Source organism: Gymnoscopelus microlampas, assembly GCF_963454915.1.
Source record: "Gymnoscopelus microlampas genome assembly, chromosome: 15".
NCBI lineage: Eukaryota > Metazoa > Chordata > Actinopteri > Myctophiformes > Myctophidae > Gymnoscopelus > Gymnoscopelus microlampas.
The window spans coordinates 34,937,379-34,955,300 of NC_139952.1; positions in this window are offsets into that span (position 1 = coordinate 34,937,379).

A 17,922-nucleotide genomic window follows, 5' to 3' on the forward strand; every position below is an offset into this window, starting at 1 on the left:
GAAGCAGAAATTTGAGTAAAAGAAATTCAGAAATTTTCACAATTTTTCAAAAAATAGCAGATATGCAGGCTCATAGCGAGGCACTCGGTGCCGCGCTATGAGCTTGTAGATCTACTATTTTTGAATAGCTAAAGTATAAGATAATAGTTAAAGTGTTTACACTGACGCGTTCCCGGTCTTAAAGGGTTAACACTATAGCATACATGGGCAACTGGCGGCCCGGGGGCCACACGCGGCCCTCACCTTAACTTAATGCGGCCCGCAGCTTAATAGTGATATATTATTGATTGCAGCTGTTCCAATTCCAAACATGCAATCATGACCCGCTTTAATTACTTCAGTCTATATTATTAGTTCAATGACTTTATATCCAATGTATTTGTATTTAAGTTCATAAAGTTAACTTAATTATAAGCAAATCCATTTGAAATTAAATTTAAAAAAAAAATGTCAGGATTCCAATTCCAAAATAGCTGATCTACAAGCTCAAAACGCGTCGCGATGCGACGCGCTTTGAGCTTGTAGATCAGCTATTTTTGCTACTTCTGTGTGACATATTAGAATGACAAATTTAATTTACAAAAAAAGTAAAAATATGGAGATGAGGTGTCTGCCCCCGACAGCAACAATAATATGCAATGTGTCCCTCTGGAGTGAGTGTGGAAATATAGTGGCCCTCTACACCATCAAAGTTGCATCACCCCTGCACTATAGCCCATTGGTTCTCAAAGTGGGGTCCGGGGACCCCCAGGGGTCCTTGAGGGAGTTCCAGGGGGTCCCCAGCTAAATGATAGATTAGGCACCAAATGGACCCTTATGGGTCTGTAACTCTGAGAGTGTACAAATGGAACCAAATGGACCCTAACGGGTCCATTTGGTTCCATTTGTACACTCTCAGAGTTAAATTAACATTGATTTTACAATATGAATTGGGGTCCCAGAGACATACATGCCATTAAATGGGTGTCTGTAGCCCTAATGCATGTCACACTGGGGGTCCTTGAAATTAAAATGGTTGAAAATCACTGCTAGAGAGCCGTAAAAATCTTCTATTATGGAGGTCCCTGGCTTATCTTTTCAAATGGCGGTCCGCGGGCTAATAAGAGTCTATTTGGGGGTCCTTGGCACGGAAAAGTTTGAGAACCACTGCTATAGCCTACTTAAAAACTGTATTTTCTATTATTATTGTTATTATTATACAATGTATTAAATGTAATGTTGGTATATATCTGTGTCTTGCAGGTTAATCATGCGGTGACCTTCTGCAGAGTGGACTAAATCTACTTCATACAGTGAGTTAAAAACGCTGAGTCATGGCTCCTAGCTATGACTCAGCGTTTGACTCGCTGTATGAATGCTTCAGGGAAGGTTCAAAGGATGGATGGAGTCATCAGGAGATAGCTGGTAATAGAGTGTCTGTAACTCAGGACAAGGGGCTTGAAGATGGAACCTCGATGGAGTCGACGCAGCAACGAGGCCCTGAGAGCTGAAACGTATAACGGTGCCAACGAACGTTCTCCGTTTGAGATACAAGGCGTACGGTGCTCGGGACGTGGTGCCATACAACCTACGCGGCTCTATTAATACCGGCTATCTTCAACCGAGCGGCGGGAGGCCCCACACGGTACGTACCTGGATCACACCTGGCCAGCAGTGGTGGAAAGTAACTAGGTGCATTTACTTGAGTACTGTATTAAGTGCAACTTCAAGGGATTTGTACTTTCCTTGAGTATTTCCAAATTTCAATACTTTTACTTTTACTCCACTACATCTCGGATCCAAATATTGTACTTTTTACTTCACTACATTTATTTGAAAACTTTATTTTAGTTACTTTGTAGATTTTGACTATAATTAAGAAAAACATTGATTAACCACTTCAGCCCTATATACATTTTGGCCATTTGAAATTAGCCGATCTACAAGCTCACAATGCGATGCGACGCATTGTGAGCTTGTAGATCGGCTATTTTTAAAAGATTTTAATATATTTTGAAAACTTGTGAAACGGGATATTCTACATAATGAGTACTTTTTATTTTTGGTACTTCAAGTACATTTTGATACCTGTACCTTTGTACTTTTACTCAAGTGAATTTTGAATTCTGGACTTTAACTTGTAACAGTATATTTCTACATTGCAGCAGTAGTGATACTTTTACTTAAGTAAAAACAAATCAGTATTTTCTTCCACCACTGCTGGCCATTATAAACCAGGGCTGTGTCACCATTACAAAATGGAAGTTGACGATTCATTGTCACATGATTGATTGTGATCAAAGATTTAATTGTGTTTGACGTTGAGCATGGGAACATTATGAATACAAATGTAATTTATTTTTGGCTTTTAGGGCTTCGTAAACAAAAGTTGCACAAGGTAGATATGACACATAATATACATTTAATTACAACAAATACATTCATAGTGGGATTAGCAGAGTGGAAATAGCCAATCTACAAGCTCAAAACGTGTCGCATCGCAACACGTTTTGAGCTGAATACAGAGTACCCTTACTTCATTATCCCTACCAGAATCGATAAAGAAGTTGGCCGACGTGCCTTTAAATATAAAGCCCCATCCGATTGGAACGATCTCCCCAGTTCCCTTAGATCTATTAACTCCTCTAATACTTTTAAAGCATCCATTTTTACACATCTGCAAATAACCTGTTCTTGCTTCTGATTGATTTCTGTTTCTTACAATCTATCCTGTGAATAATGAGTTATATACCGCATGTGCATGACTGAATTACGTGTATCTGCCTGGGCATGTCATTGCATGTTTACCGCATGTGCATGTATATAATGTCTGTATTTCCTACTCCTGTTTTTGTTCTCTAAGCCTTACATGTCTACATTATGTCTACATTATTAATGCATGAAGTCTGTTAACTTGTTAGTATTCAGGCGGGGTGGGAGCGGCCAGTTTCAGGAGAGCATATGTCTTATGTTTGTGTTTTGTTTTGTCACGTTTGTTTTGTCCTGTTTATGTACAGCTTGCATGGATGTATCTGTTGTATTGTATCGTCCATTGTATTTCTTTGTATTTCTGTAAAGAGGACCCTCTCTAAAATGAGATGAAACATCTCAAGGGGCTATCCTTTCAATAAAAGGTACTATTATTGTAGATCTGCTATTTCCACAAAATGTTTGAAAATATATGAACATTTTTAACATGGTAATGATTATGACGATTATGCAAAACATAATTGCAAATTCAAATAATTGCAATTAGGCTATTGCGTAATAATTGTGACCGGTCTAGTGTAAACCCTAGGGTTTTTATACTCATGGTAACTGATGGCTGATATCAGACATCACTTTGAGAGCCACTGGTCTAGCGGCTGAGAGCTGAACCAAGTCGTCTGTGGTTTTATTTTCAAGCCGAATCCCAACCCTCAACATTCTGCCTCCTCCAGTGTTATGGAGAAATTGGTGACCTGACAAAAGATGTGTCCATCGTGTCCATCACATGTCAAACATCCAAAGTAAATCACTGCTGTTAGTTTATAAACAGAGTTGCTCTGTTCATAAACAAACGGTTGTTATTAACATTTGGACATGGTGATGTTTTTGTGAAGTCCACGAGATGGTCGCATGTTTTCTGAAGGTCACCAATTTCACTGTAACACACAACCATGCTGGAGGTAGGAGGCACAAACTGGAGTTTTGGAATCGGCGGCCATATTGGAAATAAATCGGGCCTCTTCCTCACTCCCCTTCACAGGTGTTACGATGATGCTAATGAAGGCTCTGTTCCAAACGGACCCTTACGGGTGTAACTCTTTGAGTGTACAGATGGAAACAAATTACAGTCCATTTGGTTCCTTTTGTACACTCTCAGAGTTATGGGTGTCCTTTGAGAACCACTGTGCTACACTAAATAGAACAGAGCCTTCATTTGTATCATTGGTAACGTGGTAATGTGAAGGAAGTAAGGAAGAGGCCCAATCCTTGGCCAAATGATTATTCATGTGGGGGTCCTTGATATGAAAACATTTGAGAGCCAATGTCTTTAGTTGTTTCTGAAACTTGATGAAATGATAAGCATTGTAGACTTTACTTGAACATGGTGTTTGATACAGGAATAGACGGCGCCTCTTTGCTAAATTGGCAATGTTTCTCCCAAAATGTAAAGCAAATGAAGAATTTGCAAAAAAGCAGGGGTCTTCAACAGGGGGACCGGGACCCAGAGTTACTACAGGGGGTCCGCCAAATCTTTTTTACATTAACCACTTGAACCCTAGCATCCCTTTGCTGAGGAGAACTTAAGCCAAAAATAGCCGATCTACAAGCTCACAACGCCTCGCACTGCGAGGCGTTGTGAGCTTGTAGATCGGCTATTTTTTTAGCAAAGAGTTATAGGTGTAGAGGGGGAAAAAAGAGCAGCAAAAGTTTATCTCAAACATAATTTCATACAATATAGGGGGGGTCCCTGCTTCATCTCTCTCTCAGCTAGGGGGTCCTTGGCCTGAAAACGTTGAAGACCCCTGTCTTAAAGGGATAGTTTAAAACACTTTTTTTCCTATGGATTAGTCACCCCATGGAGACTTGAATTCATGGATATGTTTTTGTTTTTGTCTCATTCCTAAACCAATAATTTGATGGAGACACAAAGAGTCTCCTTTGTGCCTACCGGTCCATAATTCAAGGCTCCATGGGGTGACTAATCAATAGAAAAAAAAGTACGTTTTTGGGTGAACTATCCCTTTTAAGTAATGTAAAGTATACATGATGTGAACATGTAGGGGTGGGTACATCATTATCAGACCTAAAACTTATTGTTTTATGCCCACAGTGGCTGTAGGCCAGTCAAGCATCTTCAAATCATGTACTTAAAGGAGTAGTTCACCCAAAAAATCACTTATTTTCTATAAATGGCACACCCCATGAAGCCTTGAATTCATGATTTAGTTTTTGTCTCATTACTAAGCCAATAATTTGATGACCGGGTGTATTTCCGGTAGGAGACACAAATAATTTACTTTGTGTCTCCTACCGGATACATTAGCCGGTAGGAGACGGGAATCTAATTATTGGCATAGGAATGCGACAAAAACAAATCCATGAATTCAAGGCTTCATTGCGTGTGCAATTGATAGAAAATAAGTCATTTTGTGGGTGAACTACTCCTTTAAGTTACTTAATTACTTACTTTGAGGAATAGGAACGGCCAATTACACATTGAAGTGCCCACTTTTCCCGGGTGCCCACTCTTCTAGTTACAAAAGTGTTGATTTATTTTCAGACATGTTCAATGTTCATGTACAATACAATTTAAATCCTTAATCGCAATTATTTGTGACAATTACTCAAGTAAAATGCCATAATGGTGACACAGCCCTGTCAGTGACCAGCTTATGGCTCTACAGACCATCTTGGCTTCCAAAATGTCACCCTGTAAGGCCTGATCAACTCAACGTTTTTGTTTTCTTTTTTGTGTCTTTACAGAACACGAAGATGACAAGAAGAAGACGTCCGTAAGTGAAGATGGCAGGAAGGTAGGAACCTTTTGATTGCAGCTGCTGCTTGTTAAGGGGGCTACATGCTACATGCTACCATACCATGTATGTGGTCATTTGCGTCGTCTATCGTTTCATGTCATTTGCATCGCGTCATTTGTGGGTAAAGCTTCATCACGTCGGTCCACATCACATAGGACCATGTGCCTTTCTGTGATGTGGATTTATGTGATTTTATGTATTGTTTCACGTCATTTGCGCCCAACGCTTTGATCACATCGGTCCACATCACATACGACCATATGTGGTCGTAACTTCTCCTCTTTTTCTCTATTCTTTGCTTTAATAAAGCAATAACAAAATTATTTGTTATTATTTACTTTTGTGTCTGAGTTATTTGATCGATTTTTTATTTTTGTCTATCTTTCTTTTCACAAACACATTTCTTTCTTCTTGCCTGTCTATTGCACTAGTTCTTCACTAGTGGTTTGTGTGTACAAATGTATGTGATGTGGAGCTATGTGATTTATGTCTGGTATCATTATGGTAGCATGTAGCCCCGTTAACACTGTGTTAACAGTCATCTATGCTGTAGGTCTGTGCAAACTAAAAGAGAAGGCAAATGATGTGCGTAGTAGTGTCATTTGCTTCTTTCTTAGTGTTTTTTTTATTTCATTTGCTGTTGTCTGAGTCGTGGCTGCTGTTCAAGGTAAGTCATCGTAGTGACACGGTCTATCATTGGTTGTCGGGCAGAAACCTCATATATATATATATATATATATATATATATATATATATATATATATATATATATATATATATATATATATAATTTTTTTTAATTTTTTTTTGTCGTAAATACATTTCTTTACTTGGTCATACCGTGTGACGGTGTCACACACTAAAGCAGTACAAACAGACGATCTACAAGCTCACAACGCAAAGATCATGATAATTACATTGGATCCATTGGCACACAGGTTATTTTGTGTCTATTTTAAAAAGTAACAATTTTGGACATACAAGGTTTCTGCCTGACCTCCATACTTTAACTTCCCCTCTTTTCTCTTCATTATCTGCTTGAATAAAGTTATAACTTTTTTTCCTTCTAGTGTGTCTGAGTTTTTTTTTACAAATGGAACCAAATGGACTCTGGTCCATTTGGTTCTATTTGTAGTACTGACAGTATACGTATCCAGGCTGTTTATGTAATGACAGGGTACAGTATATGTAGGCCTACGCTAAGCTGTATAATATAGTGACAGGGTACAGTATATGTATACTAGGTTGTATAATATAGTATATGTGGCTCTTGGTCACATAGCAAACTCACATAGTTAAACCTATTTGTGCTTTATCTATTTTTGATAAAGTTAAAAATATAGCTTTTTTTTTTGCCCTGTCATAGTATCAACTAAACATTTTTTTTAGCTTTAACTGTAAAATTTGCACTATCAGCGCCGCTTGCGTTGCGTCATTTAACGGGTGGCGGGCCAGCGGTTTGCGTCGTTTGCGTTCAATGCCCGTCATTCGTGAAGAATATGTAAGGGACTGGACCAGTTTTTTTTTATTATTGGGTCACGGCCAGCGTTTGTGTGATTTATGTCTCGTAGCATTTCGCGTCATTTGCGTTTTGATTTGATTTGCGTCGTGTCTCAGGATTTCACGTCATATCCGTGCAGGTAAGTCTTCATCACGTCAGCCCACATCACATAAGTCCATGGTGTAGTGTAGTGTAGTATGTGATGTGGATTGATGTGATGTATGTGTTGTCATTTCACAACACATGCGGGTAAAAATTACTTTTGATTTCACGTCGCTTCCGTCATATGCAGGTAAGTCTTCATCACGTCAGCCCACATCACATATGACCGTACACGGGGGCCGTATGTGATGTGCATTGATGTGATGTATGTCTTGTGTTGTGTCATTTCACAACATATGCGGGTAAAACATCATCACGTTAGTCCACGTCACATATGAACATATGTGGAGGTATGTGATGCATGTCGTCCTTTACGTCGTGTGGCGTTTCGTGTAATTTTATTGCCGTTGTACCGTTTCAGGCTATTTGCGAGTAAAGCTTCATCACGTCAATCCACATCACATAATAATAATAATAACATCACATTACTGGTCGTAGGGTTAGGGTTATATGTGATGTGGATTTATGTGATTTTGTGATTATTTCACGACATTTGCGGATAGCTCGTCATTCACATCGGTCGGCAACTTCTTCTTTTAGGCGAGGTACACGCCGTTGTTTACAGTAGGTCAGAACAGGGAGAGATGTAGGGCCATCATTCATATCATATGCATTTAATGACTTTGGTTATTCCTGTTGCTTGTGTTGTATGTTGTGTATTAATGTCATTCATAGTGTTGTATATTGTGTACTAATGTCATTCATAGTGTTGTGTACTAATGTCATTCATGCTGTTGCTGTATTGCTGACAAATATTGGCACAATTGATTTTGCGTTGCGTCATTTGCGGTAAAGCTTAATCACGCCAATCCACATCGCATATGACCAGTATGTGATGTGAAGGTGTTTGACGGATGTCGGCATGTGCATCACGTATAGTTACTCGTTATTTGTGCCGTCATTTGCGAGTAAAGCTTCATCACGTCAATCCACATCACATAATAATAATGATAATAATAATAATAATAATAATAATAATATAATATAAACGATACATACAACCATATGACCAGTATGTGATGTGGACTTCGTTTCACGTTGTTTGCGTACAATGCTCGTCATTTGGCAGGAGAATAATGAAGAAAATGGACTGATGCTGGACTGAGACTGATGCAGAGAACATGAAACAAAGAATGCTGCTGCCATTGCGTCATATGCGCCTCGTATGATTTATGTCAATCGTTCACAAATGATGTAAATTATACGAGTCTCTATCTATCCCTCTCTCTGTCTCTTTATCCCTCATCTCTCTATCTCTATCCCTCATCTCTCTATCTCTCCCCCTGCTAAGTATGTTGGTGAATGTAATGCACATTACAAAGTGCTTTGGTTAAAGGTACTATAGATAAATTCACCATTTAAATTGTAAACTTTGAATTGAACTCATAGGCATCAGCTAGCAGCCACTGTGACACTGTAAGAGGCAGTTCAGTCACTGTAGACTGTATTACTCCTGGAAAATAAAATAAACCTTAGTCATAACTGTGATTGCATTCTAAACATTACAGTCATAACTGATGTCATTCAAAATTTGTAAGCTCTATATTTAACAGCTACCAGGCATTGTGCCACTGCAGAGGTTCCCAAACCTTTTAGCTCAGGACCCAAACTAGTGAAAATAATAGATTTGCAAGCTCACAACGAGCATGTAAATCTATTTTCACAACCTCTTTTTTTTTTTGTTTTGTTTCTAATTTATTGCTTAGATTTGTTGTTTTCACGAAATAGCACATGTTCTGTTTTGCTTGCTTCTTATATGTGCTTTTAATTCATTTTAATTTTACTATTTGACCCCAGAAAAAATAGTCACTGTTTTAATCTGGATCTGAAATTATCAATAAACAAGCAATGGCAAAAACACACTGGAATGTAAACATTTCAGTGTAAAGATTTTCATAACGTTTTAGCTTGAGACCCAAAAGAGAAATGTGATGTCTCCCTGGGACCTAGTGAGAATAGCAGATCTGCTGCAAGCTCGGCTTGTAGATCTGCTATTTTCTTTGATTTTTGTTTTTAAATGCATCGGGTTCTTTTGAAACATAAGAACGTTTTACTACTCTAAATATGTTATTTTATTCATGTAAAACAAATGTAGGATACTAAAAGGAAAGAGGAATATTTACTGACTGATCTCAAAAACAAATGAAAACTGGCAGAAATAAAGACTCACTCCATAAAAACCTTAAGGAAAACTCCTTAGACAGAGACTAAGAACATATATTTTTATTTTATTTTTTCTATGTTCATCAAGTGCTCCAAGTGCTCAAAGTGAAAAGTGCAGCAACACACATTTAGGTCGTAGGACCATCGTCAGTGCAATTAAAGCTTCATCACGTCAGTCCACATCACATAATGACCGTAATGTAGTGTAGTGTAGTATGTGATGTGGATTTCTGTGTTGTCATTTGTGGGTAAAGCTTCATTATTCACAGCGGTCAGTAGGCGATGCACTGATAATGGTCCTTTGACCCAAACGTTTGCTGCTGCACTTTTCACCTTTAGCACTTAGAGCTCTTTATGAGCATAAAAAAATAAAACACTAATATATTTACTTAGTCTCTGTCTAAGGAGTTTTTCATAAGGTTTTTGTGGAGTGAGTCTTTTCTTCAATCGGTTTTTATTTTTTTTAAATATGTTAACATAGCTACCCATTTATGGTCTGTAAATGATTACATTATTACAAATTTTAAAAATATAAAATTGGTTGGAGGAGTCAAGATTTTGTTTCACACTTGTAAGTTTTGTGGACATTTTTGTTTTTTGATAACAAATATGATCTATATGTCATTTACCCGATTTAAAAGCATTATCAGGTTTTTATTAAAACAAAGTAAAACAATGTCCACAGAGCTTTAAAAAAGTGTTAAATAAAATAAAGTTCCTCTAAAAATGTCAATCTTAATTGTGAATCTTAATTACATGTTGCTCATGTACTTAATCCATAGGGTTAGGTTTTCATCTGCCGTAGTTGTAGATCTTTAATTAAATGTTCATTTCTGCTGTAGTTGTAGATCTTTGAAATGTGTAAATCAGTGGTTCTCAACCTTATTCTGGATCTGACCACTTAACATGGCAGCCGTGTTAAGTGGACAGATGGGTGGGCCTTTTCAGAGCATTCTTTAAAGACCAATCAATCCATTGGTACTAACTTAGTATAAATTATTTATTTAGTATAACTTTTTTATATTAAATCTTAATGTTTTTGCCAAATATTTAGGAGGAGAACCACTGGTTTAAATTTCAACTAAATGTAAGTTGTATGTTAAACAAATGATTCCCCTACTTTATGGAATTGCTTTTCTTTTTTTAATTTACTTTATGAAATTGGTTTGAGCTTGTAGATCTTCACTCTTGTAGATTTTCTTTTTTTTCTTTTTTTTTCTTTTTTTTTTTTTTCTATAATTTTTATCCCACGATTTTGTAACCCACATTTTTTCACCCAGTGCCAATTGCCTATGTAATCCTGGGCACTACCTACCCTCTGCCAGCCTAGGGAGAGCCCAAGCTGAAGCTCATGCCTCCTTCAATGCATGAGGAGCAAGCAGGCCGCTTCTTATCACCCGACAGGGGGGAGTTTCCCTGGTTGGACATAGCGCGTGGAAGGAACACGTTATTCCAACCAGTTCCCTTCTCCTCCATCAGGCGCCCCGGCTGACCAGGGGGAGGCAGTATAGTGACCAGGATTACTACATGTTTTTGTGAGGGTATTAACTACCCTAGGAGACACGGGGAGAACATGCAAACTCCACACAGAGTAGGCCCTTTCACCAACCCCACCTAGGGTATGGGCGCCGATGACGTGGAGGAGAGAACACGCCCCCAGCGCCCACAGCGTCCCTGGCGGGAATCGAACCCAGGACCTTTTAGCTGTGAGGCGACAGCGCTAGATTTTTTTAGATATTTTCTTTTCTTTATGGAATTTCTTATTTAGCATTTTCTTAAATGACATTATTTTGAATGTTTTTCTTTATTTTTGTGACATTGATCTTGTAGATCGGCTATTTTTTATTTTTCTTTTCTTTTCTTTTTATAATGTTTTTTGAACATCAACAATATTCCAACATTACAATGTTCAATGAACCGTAATCCACAGGCCAATAACCTGCTGGAAGCTTTGATTGAATACTTAATTAACAGGTTGGGGCGGGGGGGGTTAACAGGTTGGGGCGGGGGGGGTTATTTACTCATGACCCAAGAAAATGTGTCCACGACCCATTATTGAGTCCCGACCCATAACTTGGGAAACAGTGGACAAGGGTCCATTTTGTTCCATGTTTCCTTAAATATATGAGGTTCCTTTGAAAAATAACGTTTTATTTCTGTACATTTCTTTCTTTTTTTTTATTGTAGGAAACTAAAAGGAAAAAGAGGAATATTTACTGACTCTAGCTGGTCTCAAAAACAAAGCAAAACTGGCAGAAAAAAAAGACTCCCTCCACAAACTCCTTAGACGGAGACAAAGAAAAGCTATTTTTATTTTATTCATTTCATGATCATAAAGTGCTCCAAGGGATCAAAGTGAAAAGTGCAGCAGCAAACATTTAGGTCATAGGACCATCGTCAGTGCTATATCATCAGATCTAATCATTTGCGGTTAAAGTTTCATTACGTCAGTCCACATCACATATGACCATAGTGTATGTCTGGTGTAGTGTAGTGTAGTGTAGTATGTGATGTGGATTTATGTCTAGTTTCATTTTGCGTAATTTGATTTGCGTCTCGGCTTATCATTTCACGTCACTTCAGTCATGTGCAGGTAAGTCTTCATCACGTCAGTCCACATCACATATGACCATAGGCGCTGTATGTGATGTGGATTTATGTGTTGTCATTTGCGGGTAAAGCTTCATTATTCACGGCGGTCAGTAGGCGAGGCACTGACGATGGTCCTTTGACCCAAAGGTTTGCTGCTGCACTTTTCACTTAGCTCTTGGAGCACTTTATGAGCATGAACAAATAAAATGCAAATATATTTTCTTAATCTCTGTCTAAGGAGTTTTCCTTAAAGTGTGTGTGGAGTGAAAACATGGCTACCTATTTATGGCCTGTTCATGAATTTTCCATGGCCAGACATTTGGGATCAATAAAAGTAGGAAAAAAGGCTGTTATTCTAGTCCGGACTTGTCCTTTAACATGGCAGCCTTGTTAAGTGGATAAACTAAATTGGTAAATGGATGAACTGTGACGGGATAGATGAGGGAGGTCAGCAAGAGTTTTTTTTTGTGCAAATATTAATTTTAATATCTGTTAGTTTATTGTATCTTATCTGTATTTTGTTTTAGTTTTTCTCCTTTTTTATTTTTGTAATGTTAATTATTGACATGTATTTTGGGTTATTGTTTTCCTGTTTTCTTCTTGGTCGTCATGACTTCATAGGCTTGTCAAAATTACATAATGGCATTAGTCTTTGATGGATAATATCATTGGAAATGATGTAATACTTGCACAAAAAATATTTCAGTTGTAATGTATGTTTTGTTTTAACTTCCATTTACTGTATTTGAATGTGATGGTATTCTATGTATGTGTTTACCTTGTTTATTGTGAGTCACTCTGGACAAAGAGTATAGATGAATATCTACATTGAAAATTGTGAAGTGACTTTACTGTTGAAATGTAAATGAGTGAATGTTACCATGTGATTTGTAAATAACAACATAAAAACAAAGGCTCTGGTGTGGTTCTCCTGGTTTACCGGGATGGGGTTCAATTCCCTGCAGTGCCCTACTCATAGTGTTGTATTTACCATTTTATATGGTCTGTTTTATTTATGTTCATAGTGTTGTATTTACCCTTACATTGAAACGTACTCCTAACAGGTTTTTGGGGGAACAATTTTTTTTTCGTTTCACGGAAAAAAAAATACGTCCAGAGCTCGATGAATGTTAGGGACCAAAAAAAAAGTCACTACCAATCAACTTTAAATTGCCTGAAACGTACTCCTAACAGGTTTTTGGGAGAACACTTTTTTCGTTTCGGTAGTGTCACTACCGAAACGGAAAAAAAATTACTAAGTCCAGAGCTCGATGAATGTTAGGGACCAAAAAAAAAGTCACAAAAAAGTCACTACCAATCAACTTTAAATTGCCTGAAACGTACTCCTAACAGGTTTTTGGGGGAACAATTTTGGCCTCCACACTTAGTGATTTTTTCGGATTGAACTTTCGTTTCGGTAGTCACCCAATGGTGAAAAAAGAAAATTTACTAAGTCCAGAGCTCGATGAATGTTAGGGACCAAAAAAAAAAGTTACTACAAATCAACCCCTCAGCTTTATTGTCTGGAAACCACAGGGAGGAGACGGCCCTCCCAGTGCCCCCTGCTCACGCATCGATGGGTTGTCTTTCAGTACCTGACACGAGGTTTGAACCAAGTACAATGTATCCTGCCACTAGCCTCTGACGAGTCCGCTGCGCCAACAGTACCGGCCAATCCTCACTGCTTTCCGGGCAGCTTTATACTAGTTCTTCTGGAACTCAGTCTTTAAAGGAAGTTTTTCAGGGTAAAAAGTGAGTGGGGATTGAACCCACAATCTCTGGAACATGTTGACAGTATTGGCATTGACTTTACCCACTGTGCTACCAGCTGCCGTAATGAAATGTCTTCATTCCTCTTTGTGAAACAACACACAACAGTACTTTAAAAAAAGAAAAGAAAAAATAACTTTACAACATATTACTTTGTCTGTGGTTTGCTGTGCTGTTACTTGTCTAGATGTTTCAATGTTAATGAACCCCAATGGAAACAAGCCTTTGGCTTTTCTGTCATTATTTATTTGGCCTTCAAATTTTGGCATGGCACAGTGGCACACTGGATTGAAAGCCTGCCTGAGAAACAGAAGGTTGTGAGTTCGATTCCTAATATATATATATATATATATATATTCAAAGATTTGCACAGATTGTCACGATTTTACAAAAGTAGCAGATCTACTCTGCACTCGGTGCCGCGCTATGAGCTTGTAGATCTGCTATTTTTGAATAGCCTAAAGAACTGTAAAAATGAAACGGATGTCTTCGGTCTTAATGGGTTAAACAAAAGCTCAGTGGCTCACTAAGTAATGGCGCTTGCCTATGATACGGGAGGTTGCAAATTCAAGTCCAGGTTCTGACAATGTATCAAGGCATACCTAACATCTTGCCAAATTTGGAACACTCTTTTTTTCCCTCCAAGTAATCTTTCTTATGGGGGGTCCTGGCACTACATCTTTTTACATGGGTGTCCACGGTCATATATATATCAATTTGGGGGTCGTTGTTATAAAGACTTGAACCTGTGACTAAAGAGACAGCCATAGCTGAATGGGTAGAGTGGCTAACTGGTAAGCAGAAAGTCACAGGTTCAAGTCCAATCGCAGTAACATGTCTGAGTGTCATTTCCTCCGAGGAGGTGTGGGGAAAGGGACTTTAGATGCAGCTGCACTGTTGCTAGATGATAGATGGCTTTGAACTATACAGTACAAAAGACTAACATATTGATGTTGTAGAAAGTAAATGTTTACACCTAGTAGCCTTAGTTAACTTAGTTACTATGTATAAATAATAATAATAATAATAATAATAAACTTTATTTATATAGCACCTTTTTAAACAATGTTACAAAGTGCTTAACAACATAAAATCAAACAGTGCATCGAAGATCATAGATAATTACAATAAAAAATAATACATAACAGTGTCAGTGAGTATAGATGCACCAAATTTCTGCTGTTTAGGAGGTTAAGAAAGCCTTTGAATGAGTCTTTAATTTCGATTTAAAAATGGTGATGGAACTAGCAACCCTGAGGTCCAATGGGAGGCTGTTCCAGAGTGTAGGGGCCCTGACGGCAAAGGCCCGATCACCCTTGGTCACCAGCCTAGACATATGTAACAGGGGCCAGCTTTGGGAATGTCGTGCGTTTGTGTACCCGGAAGTAGAGACGCACTGTGATTGGCCAGTAGTCACTTTGAGTGGCAGTTGGGGCAAACGCAGTCAGTGGGGCAGACGCAGTCCTCACCAATAATATTTACTATTCTGTCCCTATCGGTACATAACTCGGACGGCGCTGAGTCGACTAGCAGACCTTCGGCTGGTCGTCGCAGGCACTCGCGCCTGGAGGCGCTCGGTCGCGACTCCTCAGCCTCAAGGTCTGCTGAGTCGGCGCGCCTCCGTCATGGTCCAAAACTATACTTTATCGGCGAAAAAAAGTAGTCCGCGGATGACAGAAAAGGTTTCTCCCCAAGCGGGAGTCGAACCCAGGCTCCCAGTGGTAGTGGGTTGGGGGTCTAATGATTAGCGAGGTGCGCCAGTGAGGCCGGTGCTGAGATTGGGTATTTTGTTTGTATTAGAATGTGACGTCCTAACTCTTCTATTGTAGAAGAAAGAAGTCCCCGCCCGCGCCCCCGCCCAAAAGGGGGCGCCTCGCCCCTTCGGGGCGAGGCTCCCCATATACGCACTACACTTAGATAGCTGGCGGAAAGGGAGACCTGCCTCCATTCAGGCTTCTGGGTCCACGCCCCAATTACACAGGTGTAGGTAATCACTGATTAACCCCTCCCCTATAAAGCCTGGTGCTCATGCACTCATTCTAGCTTGGCTCTCTGACTCTGTAGGTAGGCACTGGCTTGTCTGAGCAAGGTAGGCAATGGAGTGTTGTTTTGCTTTTAAACTGTTTACTGTTTTGTATTTATTAATGTTCCTCAGGTGCCCTCCTCTCTGCCTCACTGTTGAGTGCAGAGCAAAGGCCAAGAGGTGGTTTCTAGGCCAAGTAGGGCCCAAACCTCACTTAATCTGAGGTACGTCGTGTAAAGTTGCCTTTGCATTGATTGTGCCCTCCTACAGTATGGTGGTTATAACATTATTCTGTACTTATAGGCCCCTGTATTCTCCCGCCAGTATACTGCTGCTTTGGTGCCACTGTATGCTGCCATGCCCCTGCCCTAGACACAGACCTTGACTGTTGAGGTATTTAATGCTCTGTATTTTGATTTGAAAGTATTTTGATTTATAATTATAATGCCTGGTGGGGGCTAACTGTTGTCTTTTGTTTTATAGGCGCTCCATTGCTGCCTTTGCCCCTTTTCTTAGTTATTTCTTTATTGTATTTTACTTTTGCATCGATCACCAACTGCCACTGATTATGCCACTGTTTATATATATCTAATCGCCATTTCTTGTACCCCACTAGTTGGAGGCGACCACGGTCGCACTGTGGGGAGGATTTCTACTATCCACTGCATGCCGTATGTGTGGTTTGTGTGCACCTAACCCACTTAGTGTTGTGTGTAAGTGTTTTTAGTGTTTGAAGTGTTTTGAAGTGTCACTGTACTAACTCCGTCTCTCCTCCCTCCCCTACAGTCTGACTGTGGTCTCTCACTGATATATTTTATAGTGCTTTTGATTCGTTTAACCTTTATTTGTGATTTCAATTGTGATTTACCTGTTTAATTAAAGTACTGTATAAAAGCATGATAACATTACTGTGGCATTTATAATAAATATTATTGATTACCTTGAGAAGCACGTCTCTGCTCCAGTCAATTACAAACGAACCTGTGTTGTACCTGTGTTATACTTAGTTACTTTAGCACTTTAATTGATTCTTTGGGCGAAACTCCCAAGGTGGCGTAGTCGAAGTTACATGATCTGTGATATTTGTGCCATGGTTACACATAGGAAGATCTAGTAGGGCTGCATCGGAGGACCTTAGGCGGCGGACAGGCACATGGGGTTGTAGCAGGTCAGTTAAATATTGTGGTGCCAGGCCATTAAGAGCTTTAAAAGTTAACAATAAAATCTTAAAATCTATTCTGTATAAAGTAAGTTTGAATCGGGCATAAATCTATTTAAATAAAGTGAATTCCAGTGGTGGAAAAAGTACTCAAATGTTTTACTTACAGTAAGTAAAAGTATCAATACTGCAATGTAGAAGTTTACTTGAGTAAAACTACAAAAGTATTGGTATGAAAATGTGCTTAAAGTACTAAAATGTTTTAAAATAGCAGATCTACAAGCTCACAACGCGTCGCGGGTCTGTGCTTGTAGATCTGCCATTTTCAAATAGCCTAGGTATAAAATAGGGCTAAAGTGGTTAATTTATGTAATAAATACTTTATACCTGCAAAGTAACTAAAGTTTTCAAATAATTGTAGTTTGCCTCTGAGACGTAGTAGAGTAAAAGTATAGACAATTGGAAGTACCTCAAAAATGTACTTAGTTATTTTACACCACTGGTGAATTCAGAGTTTCATTTATAACATGAATGCGCCCCGAGTCACAAAAGCCAACAGGGACAAAAGTACAGGGGGTGGCACCCCCCTCTAACCTAGTGTACTTAGAGGATTAGAAAAAATTGAAATGCATGCAGTAATGTATTCATTTTAACCTGTACCTCCCCCCTCCTATGACACATTTTAACACTGCTGCCCCCCCCCTAACAATGTAACCAATCAAGTGCTAATAAACTAGGGAAATGTAAATGCAACGCAAACCATGAGCAGGGCACCACAGGGAATCGAACCCTGTCCTAGTAAAACCAGGAGAACCAGACCAGCGCATTTTTTTGTTTGTTTTTTTTGCGGGTTTTTTTTTACGCGAATAGCGCAACGCAAGTGACCTCCCTAACCCTAACCAGCAGCAGCAAAGAATTTAAAAAAGTTCCTACCTTCCAGCCTTCGAAAGAAAGACAAGACAGTTCAGTTGTGTAGGCCATTGGTTCTCACCCCCAGGGGGTTTCAGGGGGTCCCCAGCAAAATGTGTTAATATAGCATCACAATAAT